We start from the raw sequence: 14,876 nt of genomic DNA on the forward strand, positions 1-14,876 counted from the left end.
GCTATAAATGAATGTAATATTTATAGGTAACTTTTTATAATAAGTATGAATTAATAATCAGCTAAACAACAAGCAATTGTTTCCATTTATAATGTACAATGGTATATAATTTAAGTGCTTCATAAATTTTTTTGCCCTACCAATTTAAGGTTAATCGCATTCACAGGTAATTGTCAATACGGAAAAAGGGTCATATATATTTATATACTATCAGAAATAAATAAAAAATATCTCCCGTTATACTATTTGGTCACCTCAATTCCTACCGTTATATCATCTAAAATGACCCAGTACCCGATCCAAATCGACCCCAATAACTTAAAAGAAATCCCAAACATAAAAACCCACACACTTGCCCGTATCATTCTTCATAGCAAAAAAGGCTACTTAGAGTTCTTATTTCAATTTCTAGGTTCTTCAATAGATTATGTGAATCTTAAAATCTCTCTTATCTGGAGCACTCCGATAAAGTATTGTGCTGGATGAGTTGGAGCACTTCGAGAGTCGGCGGAATTTTGGGTACTGTAGGCGTATTAAGGTGGAGAAGATGGAAGGGGCTATGCGCAAGATGAGTAGGTGCAGAGCGATGGGGCCAAGCGAAATCCTAGTGGAGTTTTGGAAGAGCGCGGGTCGAGCAAGCTTGGAGTGGCTCACTGAGTTGTTTAATATTATTTTTAAGACGAAAAGGATGCCTAAGGAAGGGAGGTGGAGTATGATAGTTCTGTTGTACAAGAACAAAGGTAATATCCAAAATTGTAACAATTATAGGGGTATAAAAGTTGTTGAGCCACACTATGAAAATTTGGGAGAGGGTGGTGGAAGTCAGGATGAGGAGGAACGTGTCTATTTCCAAGAACCAATTCGGATTCATGCCGGGGCGCTCGTCTACGGAAGCTATTCATCTAGTGAGGAGATAAGTGGGGCAGCATAGGGAAAGGAAAAAGGACTTGCACATGGTCTTTATCGACCTTGAAAAAGCATACGATAAAGTACCGAAAGAAGTTTTGTGGAGGTGTCTGGAGGTTAGCGGCGTTCCGGTAGCATACACTAGGGTGATTAAGGATATGTACGATGGTGCTAAGACTCGGGTGAGGACTATGGGAGGGGACTCAGAGCACTTTCCAGTTGTGATGGGGCTGCACCAGGGATCGGCTTTTAGCCCGTTTTTATTTGCCTTGACAATGGATGTGCTGGCGCAGAACATACAGAGGAAGTGCCATGGTGCATGCTATTTGCCGATGATATAGTGTTGATCGACGAGACACGAATTGGGGTCAACGCAAGGTTGGAGGTTTGAAGGCAGACCTTAGAGTCTAAAGGTTTCAAGTTGAGCAGGAATAAAACAGAATATTTAGAGTGCAAATTCAATGACGGGGCTCATGAGTCACACGTGGATGTGAAGCTTGATACTCAAGTCAAGAAAGGGAGTTTCAAGTATCTCAGATCTATTATCCAGGGTAACAAGGAGATTAACGAGGATGTTGCATATTGTATTGGAACGGGATGGATGAAATGGAGGCTTGCGGTTGACGTCTTATGTGATAGGAATGTACCGTCAAGACTTAAAGGTAAATTTATGAGGATGTTGAGATGGATGAGTGGGTATCCTAGGAGAGATAAGATTAGGAATGAAGCTATTCGGGACAAAGTGAGAGTGGCCTCCGTAGAGGATAAGATACGAGAATCGAGTCTGAAATGGTTCGGACACGCAAAGAGAAGAAGCATTGATGCTCTTGTCAGGAGATATGAGAGGCTAACTATGGTGGGTTTGAGAAAAGGACGTGGTAGGCCAAGAAAGTATTAAGGAGAGGTGATTAGACATAATATGGCGCGACTTCAGCTTACTGAGAACATGACCATTGATATGAAGGTATGGAGGTCGAGGATTAGGGTAGAAGGGTATTAGGTAGTTATAAGTTTCTCCTTCTCATACCAATTACTTTAATAGCACTCAGGTTCCTTCTTATGCTTAAGTAGATCGTTACTTCGTCATGTGTTTTAGTATACTTATGTTATGGTAGTATATATCCTGTTGTTAGTGTTTAATTAGTACTACTAATTCCCTTTTTTCCCTTTTCTTTTTCTTCCCTTGTTTTAGTACCCTTTATTTTTCTTTTCTCTTTTTTGTTCTTCTTCCCCCTCTTCTTCTTCCTCTTCTTTTCCTTCTTCTTCTTCTCACTCTTTCTAAGCCGAGAATCAATTGGAAACAACCTCTCTATCTTCACTAGGTAGGGGTAAGGTTTGCGTACGCACTATCCTTCCCAGACCCCACTTGTGAGAATATATTGGGTTTGTTGTTATTGTTGTAAAGTCTCTCTTATCTAATTTTTAAGTTTCGCAGGTAAGTAATTTTAATCCAAAAAGGAGTAGAATGTCTGGAAGTAGTAACTCGTCCAAGAAGAGGTGTCATTGCACTGAAATTGGCCACTTCTTTACTCAAACAACAATCCTTAATCCCCAAATAAGATTTTATAAATGTCCTAAACGTGATGTTAGTTTTATTATTGAATATGCATAATTATTAAGTATTCTTACAAAAAATAGTTACCCTCTTTTTATAATGGCTGTTAATTTGAAGTTCTCTTTTTGATTGGGTTGGACAGGTTGATTCTTGCAGGTATTGAGAGTGGCACAACGAAGTACTCCCGAATAGAGCGTTGGTGATAATAAGCAATATTAAGGCTCAGTTGGATGTGGCTACAGTTAAAGTCAATACTTTGAGTTCGCCATTGGATGCGGTTAAAATTTAAAGAGACAACTTAAAGAAAAAGGGAGTGTTATGGAGACTATAAATAATTATCAAGAGATCAAATAAGGGAGGTAGAAGAGAAATTGAGAAAGACGAAGATGTACAACAACAACAGTAAACTCAGTGCAATCCCACACGTGTAATTTGAGGAGGGTAATGTGTACGCAGACCTTACCCCTACCTTATTGACGGAAGAGAGGATGTTTATGATAGACTCTCGGCTCAGGAATAGTGAAAATGACACAATAAACAAACAGTAACAATGGCAAGGAAATAAGATAACATAAACAAACAGCACAGTATGTAATAACAAAGAAACTAGGAATACGAAGCAATAAGAGAAAGTACGAAAACTACCGGCAATAGTGCCACATAGTCTAATCAACAAGAAACTCGAAATAGGAGAATACAAGACTAATACTAATACTACTAGTACGATTAGAAGAGACTCTCAACTATCTGTCAACCCACAACCCTAATCCTCGACCGCCACACTTCCGTATCGAGGGTCATGTATTTTCTGATTTCTTGTGCATTGTCTGTTGGATTTGTGACCACATTGTTGATGAAGTAATTTAGTTTGTTAGGTTGTATCAAGTCTGCAGTCTTAGTAATGTTGCTTGAATGAATTTTTTTTCTCTTGTTAATGTAATTTGTATCTTGCATATTAGGCTGTATTATGTTGTTTGTAATGAAATTGTAAGTTATTCTACTAATTTCAGCTCTCTTTTTTACCTTCTTGCCACACTGATTTAGGTTCACTAAAACCAACATAAATTCATGCCAGACCATTCCTAAAAAACTGCAACAAAAGTGCAGAATTTTGCACAAAAAAACACTCTAGAATTAAGAAAAAAACTGCATAAAAACCACCATATAAGCTCATTAGAACTAACACAAATCCATGCCAAAACTACTCTTTAAAAACTGTAGCAAGCAGTCAAAATTTCTACACTTAAAAAAACTAGTCCAAAATTAATTAAAAGACTGCATAAAACCCCCATATAGGCTCGCCGAAATCAACACAAAACCTGTTCAATAATTCAGTCAATGATCCAAGTCATAAAACCTGCAGATATTTGCATTTCAATTGAACACAAAATAAAGACAAAAGTACTGCCATAAGCATTAAATACATCACTAAGTTTCCTAACCAAAAGAGTAATGTAATAAGCAGTTAATACATCACCAAGTTAACCGAATAAAAGAGTATTTTCATAAGCAGTAGAAATAGTATTGTCCAGAACCATTTTTCCTAAAACTATTGATATTGTCCCTTTCTTGGCTTCAACTTCCCAATCCTCTTCTGATATTCAACTTACAACTGATTTATGGTCATAGCAGCTTTGACCTTCCAAGTTAAGTTGTGTGGGTGTATGGAAGATCTGTTGGCATAGACACCACTGTATGGTCACAGTTTTGTGACTGTATGGTGCTGATAAATCAATGGCTTTCTCAACTGGACCATCATCATCTTCATCAAGTAAGCCCTTCGTAGGCTGCTTCTGTTTTCCTTTAGATACCCACATTTCCCTACTTCTTTTTTCTGCAACATGGAATAATAAGTTAGTAAACGCTTTAAAAAAGTATATGAATTTTTTGTGTTTAAAGTAACCTTGACACAACCTCTGGCATTGTGATTTGGCTCTCCATAATTGCCACAATGAATCACTCTACCTTTTCTAGAACCGCTCAATTATCCCTGCCTCTTAAGTGCCTCATCTTAACCTTAGGCCTTCCAACTTGAATGACTAATTCTGGAGGTTTCATTGCTTGAGAAGGGTCAATTTTTCAGAATTTTTCACCCTTTACATGCTGCAACTTATGTTTGTAGGTAAGCAAGAATGTTTCCTTGCTATGAAACCAATGCATTTCAGATAGTGTATCAACCGTTGTTGTCATCAAGGCTCTAAATTCCAGTGAGGTCCCATACCCTACAAGTACACCTCTTCATGATCATATTGACAATGTGTTTGTTTCCTTTTTTCTGATATCTCATATCCATTATCTCCATTGCTGTCAACCTTACAAGCATGAGTTATCTTCAAATATTCAGTGTATAATTTGAGGGATTTAGAAGTAAACTGGCCACTCCATTGTATCACAAAATATTATTGTTCTCTCAACTTGTTCATCAATTTGATCCTTATACCCTCCAACATCCCAATAATAGGTTTGTACCTATCTTCAAGTATCCATACATTGAATAACTCTGTAAGATTTTTGTCAACTGCTTGATTCTTACACACTGTGTCGGAGAAAGCTCTATACCAACTTTGTGGAGGATACCCCATTAAGTCATTTGCAGCAGGTTCCTCAAGCTATCCTCTTTCCTTTTGTTGGGGAAAAATAATATTCCACCCAGGAATAATATCCACGGCAAATAATAATAACACAAGAGAGTAACAACGACACTAAATCTTTTATCGGGGTAAAATACAATACCTGAGCGAAGCAATATTACCAGTATAATATTTTAACTTAGTAGTGTCAAGAGACTACTACAATTTTGAAAGAAATAACACTCTTTATTTAAAATATTTCACTACAATATTACTCATGCTCACTATTTATCTCACAAACTACAATCTGGGGATTACTCTCTCTAACTTCTATTGCTTCTCTATGTTTTCGTGTATTTTCATCGAGGAACGAATAGCTTCTTTTATAGGCAAAATTACCACCAACCTAACCAATCAGATTGGTTCAACAATTTCCAAAGTTCAGCCGCCCACATGCAATGTAACCAACCAAATTTGACTTTATTTATTTTGATTGGTCCCACAAATTGCATTCCTTTTGCTTTTGCTTTTCCTTTTCAAAATCATTTTCTCTTTCTTTTCTTTATTCTTTTTTTATTTAAATAGGTCCCACAAATTTCTCCCTTAACTTTGATTTTTCTTCTTTATTCCAAGATTTGATCTCAATATCTGAAAATCTTTAAATTTGAGAGGCTTTGTGAAAATATCTGCAACTTGATCATGAGACTTCACATATTTGAGCTCGACTTCCTTCTTGGCAATGCATTATCTGATGATGTGATATCTTGTATCTATATGCTTGCTTCGATCATGATACACCGGATTCTTAGCAAGTGCCTGTGTGGATTTGTTGTCAATACAAATCTTCGTACCTGTAGTTTGTGGAAAATTGAGTTCCTTTAATAATTTTCTTAGCCAAATAACATGATAGGTACATGACGTTGTTGCTACATTTTCGGCTTCACAGGTCGAGAGAGTAACAATGCAGTGTTTCTTTGAACTCCAGGAAATAACACAATTACCCAAGAAAAACACAAAACTAGTTGTGATTTTTCTATCATCAATATCTCCCGCATAATCACTATCACAATATACCATAAGGTTGAAATCACTAGAAAAAGAATAAAATAACCCATAGTCGATCGTACCTTTTAGGTAACGAAGAGTTCTTCTAGTGACTTTCAAATGAGTGGAGATAGGAGCTTCCATGAAGCGACTTACTACTCAAACTGCAAAAAGTATATCTGGACTGGTACAAGTCAAGTACCTCAAACTTCCTACAAGACTTTTGAAGAATGTTGGATCCACTTTTTCTCCTTCATCAAACTTGAACAATTTTGTCCTACTTTCCATCGGTGTGTTCACGGGGTTGCAATCGAGCATGTTGAACTTCTTCAATATCTCTTTTGTATAGATTTCTTGAGAGATAAAAATTTCATCCTCCATCTGCCTCACTTCTAGGCCCAAGTAGTATGACATGAGCCCTACGTCTGTCATCTTGAACTCACGGGACATATCTTTCTTGAAAGCTTCAAACAAACTTGGGTTATTACCCGTGAAAATAAGATCATCAACATAAAGACAAACAAGTAATATATCTCCATTAGTATGAACTTTAAGGTAAAGAGTATATTCATGGAGACAACGAGTAAACCCATTGTATTGAAAATACTTGTTGATGCAACTATTCAATGCTCGTAGTGCTTGCTTTAATCCATATAAAGCTTTCTTCAACCGCAACACTTTATCTTCATGGTTTTTGACCACAAAGCCCAATAGTTGTTCAAGATAGGATTCTTCTTTAAGATAGCCATTCAAGAAGGCTGACCAGACATCTAGTTGATGGATCTTCCACTTCATTTGCGCCGCCAAAGAGATGAGAAAACGAATCGTATCCATGCAGGCAACATGTACATAGGCTTTTTTATAGTCAATGCCTTGCCTTTGCTTGTAGCCTTTAGACACAAGTCGTGTCTTGTATCTCTTTACATCTACGTCCACATTCTTCTTTGTCTTGTATACCTACTTTACTCCAATTACGCGATTACCCTTGGGAAGAATTGTTAACTCCCAAATGTTGTTCTTCTCTATTGAATCGATCTCCTCTTCCATGGCTTGTCTCCACCTTTTGTCTGTAACATCTTCATCAAAGTTCATTGGTTCATTGTCAGCAAAGAGATAATATAAAAAATCAAAATTAGTAACTTTTTCTATGTCCTCATAGATCTCTTGAATACTCATTGTCCTTTGCGGCTGTTCATTTGAACTTTCTTGAGAAGAGGGAGATACAACATTGGTTGGAGAAGGAGGTGGAGTTGTATCCTGCACAGGTTCCACGGTCTCTGGTTCTTCTTCATCACCGAAGTATGGAAGAAAATCATATGAAGTTTCTTCCTGAGCTTCCCAATTCCATGCCAATTCTTCATCAAATTCAACATCATGACTTACCACCACCTTGCCGTTACTTGGGTTGTATAGCTTGTAGCCTTTTGAACTCATATCATAGCCAACAAACACATGCTTGACACTTCGATCGTCAAGCTTCGCTCTCCCTTGATGTGGCACATGAGCATATGATATGCTCCCTAAGATTCCCAAGTGCTTGACACTTGACTTTCTTCCACTACATGCTTCTTGAGGGGTTTGATCTCTAACATTCCTTGTTGGAAACCTGTTGTTCAAATAAACTGCTCAAGAAACAGCTTCGGCCCAAAATTCCTGGGGCATACTTTTAGCTTTCAACATACATCTATCCATATTAAGAATATTTCGATACTTTCTCTCTGAAACTCCATTTTGTTGGGGTTAATAAGGTACCGTTAGAGGGCGATGAATTCCATGAGACTGACAGAATTCGTTAAATTGTTTTGAAGTGAATTCGCCTCCTCTATCGGACCTTAAAACTTTTATTTCATAGTCACTTTCTTTCTCCACAAGTACTTCAAAAATTTTAAAAGCATCAAAAGCTCCAGATTTTTGGTTCAAGAAATAAACCCAAGTCTTTCTACTAAACGCATCAATGAAAAGCAGAAAGTATTTACTTTTACCAAACAAATATAGATTGATTGGTCCACACACATCAGTGTGAACAAGCTGGAGCGGTTTGGTTGATCTTGACATGGCCTCTTTTGGAAAACTCCTCCTTGCATGTTTTCCAAGAAGACAAGCTTCACACAATTGATTGGGATGATTTATTGATGGTATCCCATGCACCATGTTCTTTTTTCCCATTGTTTTGTGCGCTTCAAAATTCAAGTGCCCAAATCGCATGTGCCAACACCATGATTCATCTTGCACATTAGCCTTCAAATACTTTGCATAAATTATTTTAAAATTCAGAGAAAATAATCTATTCTTTGCCATATGCACTTTAGCAATTAGAATTCCACCTGAATCTCTAAGCCAAAGATGCATATTTTTCATGTGGATGTCATATTCCTTTTCAAGAAGTTGTCCCAAACTCAAAATATTACTTTTTAATTTTAGCACATAATAAACATCTTGAATTAGCTTGTGACTACCATCTTTACAGGATATCAAAATCGTACATATCCCTTCGATTTGAATCTTTGAGGTATCTCTAAAGGACACATTACCTCTCACCGTTTTATTGATCTCCACAAACTTCTCTTTGCATCTACACATATGATTGCTTGCTCCATTGTTCAAATACCACGAGTTGCAATCATCCTTGTCTTCTTCCTTGAGTGTCATCAACAACATTGACTCATATTCTTCTTTCTTGTCGTCAACGAGGTTAGCTTTTTCTTCAATATTGCTACGACATTCCCAAGCATGTTTGTTTCCTTTTTTCTGATATCTCATATCCATTTTCTCCATTGTTGTCAACCTTACAAGCATGAATTGTCTTCAAATATTCAGTGTATAATTTGAGGGATTTAGGACGAAACTGGCCACTCCATTGTATCACAAAATCTTATTGTTCTCTCAAGTTGTTCATCAATTTGATCCTTATACCCTCCAACATCCCAATAATAGGTTTGTACCTATCTTCAAGTATCCATACATTGAATAACTCTGTAAGATTTTTGTCAACTGCTTGATTCTTACACACTGTGTCGGAGAAAGCTCTATACCAACTCTGTGGAGGATACCCCATTAAGTCATTTGCAGCAGGTTCCTCAAGCTATCCTATTTCCTTTTGTTGGGGAAAAATAATATTCCGCCCATGAATAATATCCACGGAAAATAATAATAACACAAGAGAGTAACAACGATACCAAATCTTTTATCGGGGTAAAATACAATACCCGAACGAAGCAATATTACCACTATAATATTATAACTTAGTAGTGTCAAGAGATGACTACAATATTGAAAGAAATAACACTCTTTATTTAAAATATCTCACTACAATATTACTCACACTCACTATTTATCTCACAAACTACAATCTGTGAATTACTCTCTCTAACTTCTATTGCTTCTCTATGTTTTGGTGTGTTTTCATCAAGGAACGAATAGCTTCTTTTATAGGCAAAATTGCCACCAACCTAACTAATCAGATTGGTTCAACAATTTCCAAAGTTCAGCCGTCCACATGCAATGTAACCAACCAAATTTGACTTTATTTATTTTGATTGGTCCCACAAATTGCATTCCTTTTGCTTTTGCTTTTCCTTTTCAAAATCATTTTCTCTTTCTTTTAGTTATTCTTTTTTATTTAAATAGGTCCCACAAATTTCTCCCTTAATTTTGATTTTTGTTCTTCATTCCAAGATTTGATCTCAATCTCTGAAAATCTTCAAATTTGAGAGGCTTTGTGAAAATATCTACAACTTGATCATGAGACTTCACATATTTGAGCTCGACTTCCTTCTTGGCAAGCATTCTCTGATGAAGTGATATCTTGTATCTATATGCTTGCTTCGATCATGATACACTGGATTCTTGGCAAGTGTCTGTGTGGATTTGTTGTCAATACAAATCTTCGTACCTGCAATTTGTGGAAAATTAAGCTCCTTTAATAATTTTCTCAGCCAAATAACATGACAGGTACATGACGTTGCTGCTACATTTTCGGCTTCACAGGTTGAGAGAGTAACAATGCAGTGTTTCTTTGAACTCCAGGAAATAACACAATTACCCAAGAAAAACACAAAACCAGTTGTGCTTTTTCTATCATCAATATCTCCCGCATAATCACTATCACAATATACTATAAGGTTGAAATTACTAGAAGAAGAATAAATAACCCATAGTCGATCGTACTTTTTAGGTAACGAAGAGTTCTTCTAGTGACTTTCAAATGAGTGGAGGTAGGAGCTTTCATGAAGTGACTTACTACTCTAACTGCAAAGAGTATATCTGGCCTGATACAAGTCAAGTACCTCAAACTTCCTACAAGACTTTTGAAGAATGTTGGATCCACCTTTACTCCTTCATCAAACTTGAACAATTTTGTCCCACTCTCCATCGGTGTATTCACGGGGTTGCAATCGAGCATGTTCAACTTCTTCAATATCTCTTTTGTATAGATTTTTTGAGAGATAAAAATTTCATCCTCCATCTGCTTCACTTCTAGGCCCAAATAGTATGACATGAGCCCTACGTCTGTCATCTTGAACTCACAGGACATATCTTTCTTGAAAGCTTCAAACAAACTTGGGTTATTACCCGTGAAAATAAGATCATCAACATAAAGACAAACAAGTAATATATCTCCATTAGTATGAACTTTAAGGTAAATAGTATATTCATGGAGACAACGAGTAAACCCATTGTATTGAAAATACTTGTTGATGCAACTATTCAATGCTCGTAGTGCTTGCTTTAATCCATATAAAGCTTTCTTCAACCGCAACACTTTATCTTCATAGTTTTTGACCACAAAGCCCAATAGTTGTTCAAGATAGGATTCTTCTTTAAGATAGCCATTCAAGAAGGCTGACTTGACATCTAGTTGATGGATCTTCCACTTCATTTGCGCCGCCAAAGAGATGAGAAAACGAATCGTATCCATGCGGGCAACATTTACATAGGCTTCTTTATAGTCAATGCCTTGCCTTTCTTGTAGCCTTTAGACACAAGTCGTGTCTTGTATCTCTTTACATCTACGTCAACATTCTTCTTTGTCTTGTATACCTATTTTACTCCAATTACGCGATTACCCTTGGGAAGAATTGTTAACTCCCAAATGTTGTTCTTCTCTATTGAATCGATCTCCTCTTCCATGGCTTGTCTCCACCTTTTGTCTGTAACATCTTCATCAAAGTTCATTGGTTCATTGTCAGCAAAGAGATAATATAAAAAATCAAAATTAGTAACTTTTTCTATGTCCTCATAGATCTCTTGAATACTCATTGTCCTTTGCGGCTGTTCATTTGAACATTCTTGAGAAGAGGGAGATACAACATTGGTTGGAGAAGGAGGTGGAGTTGTATCCTGCACAGGTTCCACGGTCTCTGGTTCTTCTTCATCACCGAAGTATGGAAGAAAATCATATGAAGTTTCTTCCTGAGCTTCCCAATTCCATGCCAATTCTTCATCAAATTCAACATCACGACTTACCACCACCTTGCCGCTACTTGGGTTGTATAGCTTGTAGCCTTTTGAACTCATATCATAGCCAACAAACTCATGCTTGACACTTTGATTGTCAAGCTTCGCTCTCCCTTGATGTGGCACATGAGCATATGATATGCTCCCAAAGATTCTCAAGTGCTTGACACTTGAATTTCTTCCAATACATGCTTCTTGAGGGGTTTGATCTCTAACATTCCTTGTTGGAAACTTGTTGTTCAAATAAACTGCTCAAGAAACAGCTTCGGTCCAAAATTCCTTGGGCATACTTTTAGCTTTCAACATACATCTATCCATATTAAGAATATTTCGATATTTTCTCTCTGAAACTCCATTTTGTTGGGGTTAATAAGGTACCGTTAGAGGGCGATGAATTCCATGAGACTGACAGAATTCATTAAATTGTTTTGAAGTGAATTCGCCTCCTCTATCGGACCTTAAAACTTTAATTTCATAGTCACTTTCTTTCTCCACAAGTACTTCAAAATTTTTAAAAGCATCAAATGATTCAGATTTTTGGTTCAAGAAATAAACCCAAGTCTTTCTACTAAACTCATCAATAAAAAGCAGAAAGTATTTACTTTTACCAAACGAATGTAGATTGATTGGCCCACACACATCAGTGTGAACAAGCTGGAGCGGTTTGGTTGATCTTGACATGGCCTCCTTTGAAAAACTCCTCCTTGCATGTTTTCCAAGAAGACAAGCTTCACACAATTGATTGGAATGGTTTATTGATGATATCCCATGCGCCATGTTCTTTTCTCCCATTGTTTTGAGCGTTTCAAAATTCAAGTGCCCAAATCGCATGTGCCAACACCATGATTCATCTTGCACATTAGCCTTCAAACACTTTGCATAAATTGTTTTAAGATTCAGAGAAAATAATCTATTCTTTGCCATATGCACTTTAGCAATTAGAATTCCACCTGAATCTCTAAGTCAAAGATGCATATTTTTCATGTGGATGTCATATTCCTTTTCAAGAAGTTGGTCCAAACTCAAAATATTACTTTTTAATTTTAGCACATAATAAACATCTTGAATTAGCTTGTGACTACCATCTTTACAGGATATCAAAATCGTATATATCCCTTCGATTTAAATCTTTGAGGTATCTCTAAAGGACACATTACCTCTCACCGTTTTATTGATCTCCACGAACTTCTCTTTGCATCTACACATATGATTGCTTGCTCCATTGTCCAAATACCACGAGTTACAATCATCATTGTCTTCTTCCTTGAGTGTCATCAACAACGTTGACTCATATTCTTCTTTCTTGTCGTCAACGAGGTTAGCTTTTTCTTCAATATTGCTACGACATTTCCAAGAGTCATGACCAAATTTATGACAATTATAACACTAAATATTTGATTTTTCATACATTTGTCCATTATTTTCTTGATAGTAGCCACGTCATCTTCCTCCTCTATGTCCACGACCACGACCTCTGAATGTTTTGTGGATTTTAACTTCATTGTTGAAGTTGTTACCATTACTTTTTCCTCTTCCATGACTGCCATGGCCTCATCCCCATATATTCCCTCGATAGCTCTTTTCACCTCCATAATCCTTGAAGGATGCTTGAGTTTTAAGAAGTTGTTCCAATGGCACTTCTTGTCTCCTTTTGATCTTTTCTTCATGGGCCTGTAAAGAGTCCTCCAATTGCTCTACCATCATAGAGTCTAAATCTTTAGACTCCTCAATAGCACACACCACAAAATCAAATTTAAGTGTTAAAGTATGAAGGATCTTTTCTACCATACGGACATCTTCTATGTCCTCCCCGTATCTTCTTAGTTGATTTACAACAACATTCACTTTTGAACAATAATCCGAGATGCATTCAGATTCTTTCATTTTTAAAACTTAAAAGTCATCGCTTAGAGTTTGAAGTTTTACCTTCCTTACCTTATCAACTCCTTGAAGAGAATTTTGTAAAATCTCCCAAGCTTCCTTTGAGGTGGTAGCATCTGCCACTTTCTCAAACATGACAACATCCAAATATTGGTGAATGAGCGTGAGAGCTTGTTGATCCTTCTTCCTTGTCTTTGCCAAGATATCTTTTTTATTTTGAGGCAGAGCTTCCTCATTATCGGATTTTGCATACCCTCTGTCTACGATTTCCCACACATCCTGGGAGCCAAGAATGGCTTTCATGCGTAGACACCATTTCTCATAATTATTTTTTTTTGAGACGAGGGTATTGAAAAGACAGCGTACCATTATTTGCCATGTCTCTGATACCATGTTGTTGAAGAAAAATAATATCCCGTCCAGGAATAACATCCACGGCAAATAATATAAATACAAGAGAGTAACAACGATACCAAATCTTTTATCGGGGTAAAATATAATACCCGAGCGAAGCAATATTACCACTATAATATTACAACTTAGTAGTGTCGAGAGACTAATACAATTTTAAAAGAAATAACACTCTTTATTTAAAACACCTCACTACAATATAGTCTCACACTCATTATTCATCTCACATACTATAATATGTGGATTACTCTCTCTAACTTCTCTATGTTTTGGTGTGTTTTCAATGAGGAACGAATAGCTCCCTTTATAGGCAAAATTGCCACCAACCCAACCAATTAGATTTGTTCAACAATTTCACTTTTTTAAGCCGCTACGTGCAATGTAACCAACCAAATTTCACTTTTTTAATTTTGATTGGTCCCACAAATTGCTTTCTTTTGCTTTTGCTTTTCTAAATCATTTTTTCTTTCTCTTCTTTATTCCTTTTTTTATTTAAATAGGTCCCATATCCTTCACATGGTCTAGGAACTCCTCCTCGTAAGTAGACCATACACTCCACCACAGTAGTTTCTTCAGCTCCCCTTTACTCCATCTTTTGCACCAATTTGCCTTTACATGTCTCACACAGAATCTACGATGTGCTTCTGATAGTACAATTTTAATTGTATCAATTAATCCCAGTATGTGAAAGGCAAGCTATTAAACTTTTGCATACAAGAAAAATCATAAAGTAAGAGATAAAGATAGAAATAAAGTAAGAAAGAAGCAACATTACCTTCTGCATGTCTGACATGAAGGTTATGTCGTCTCCCATTTGGAGCTCCAGTGAATACTGCAGTAGCACCAAAAACCAAGTCCAGCTACTTTTATTCACTTTATCTATTACTTCCCAAGCCAAAGGGTTGAAGTAGTTCATACAATCTTGACCAGTAGCAACCCGTAATTGTCCCTTGGCTTTTCCTTTAAGAAATGTGCCATCTAATCCAATAAAGGGTCTCGAGCATTATCTTCATTGCCTTGAAGCAGATGTACATTCCAAGAAACTTTCTTCT

The 14,876-nt window shown here is 36.7% G+C and overlaps 1 long non-coding RNA gene across 1 annotated transcript; it reads right to left on the reverse strand.

Moving 5' to 3' along the window:
• Window positions 1-3,768: 3,768 nt before the first annotated feature.
• Window positions 3,769-5,350, reverse strand: LOC104118128 (uncharacterized). Its single transcript, XR_691202.4, has 2 exons — window positions 4,376-5,350; window positions 3,769-4,295 (listed from the first exon to the last, which is right to left on the reverse strand). It is a non-coding gene; the product is annotated as an uncharacterized lncRNA (long non-coding RNA).
• Window positions 5,351-14,876: the final 9,526 nt, after the last annotated feature.

The sequence above is a fragment of the Nicotiana tomentosiformis genome, chromosome 1 (assembly GCF_000390325.3).
Source record: "Nicotiana tomentosiformis chromosome 1, ASM39032v3, whole genome shotgun sequence".
Lineage (NCBI taxonomy): Eukaryota > Viridiplantae > Streptophyta > Magnoliopsida > Solanales > Solanaceae > Nicotiana > Nicotiana tomentosiformis.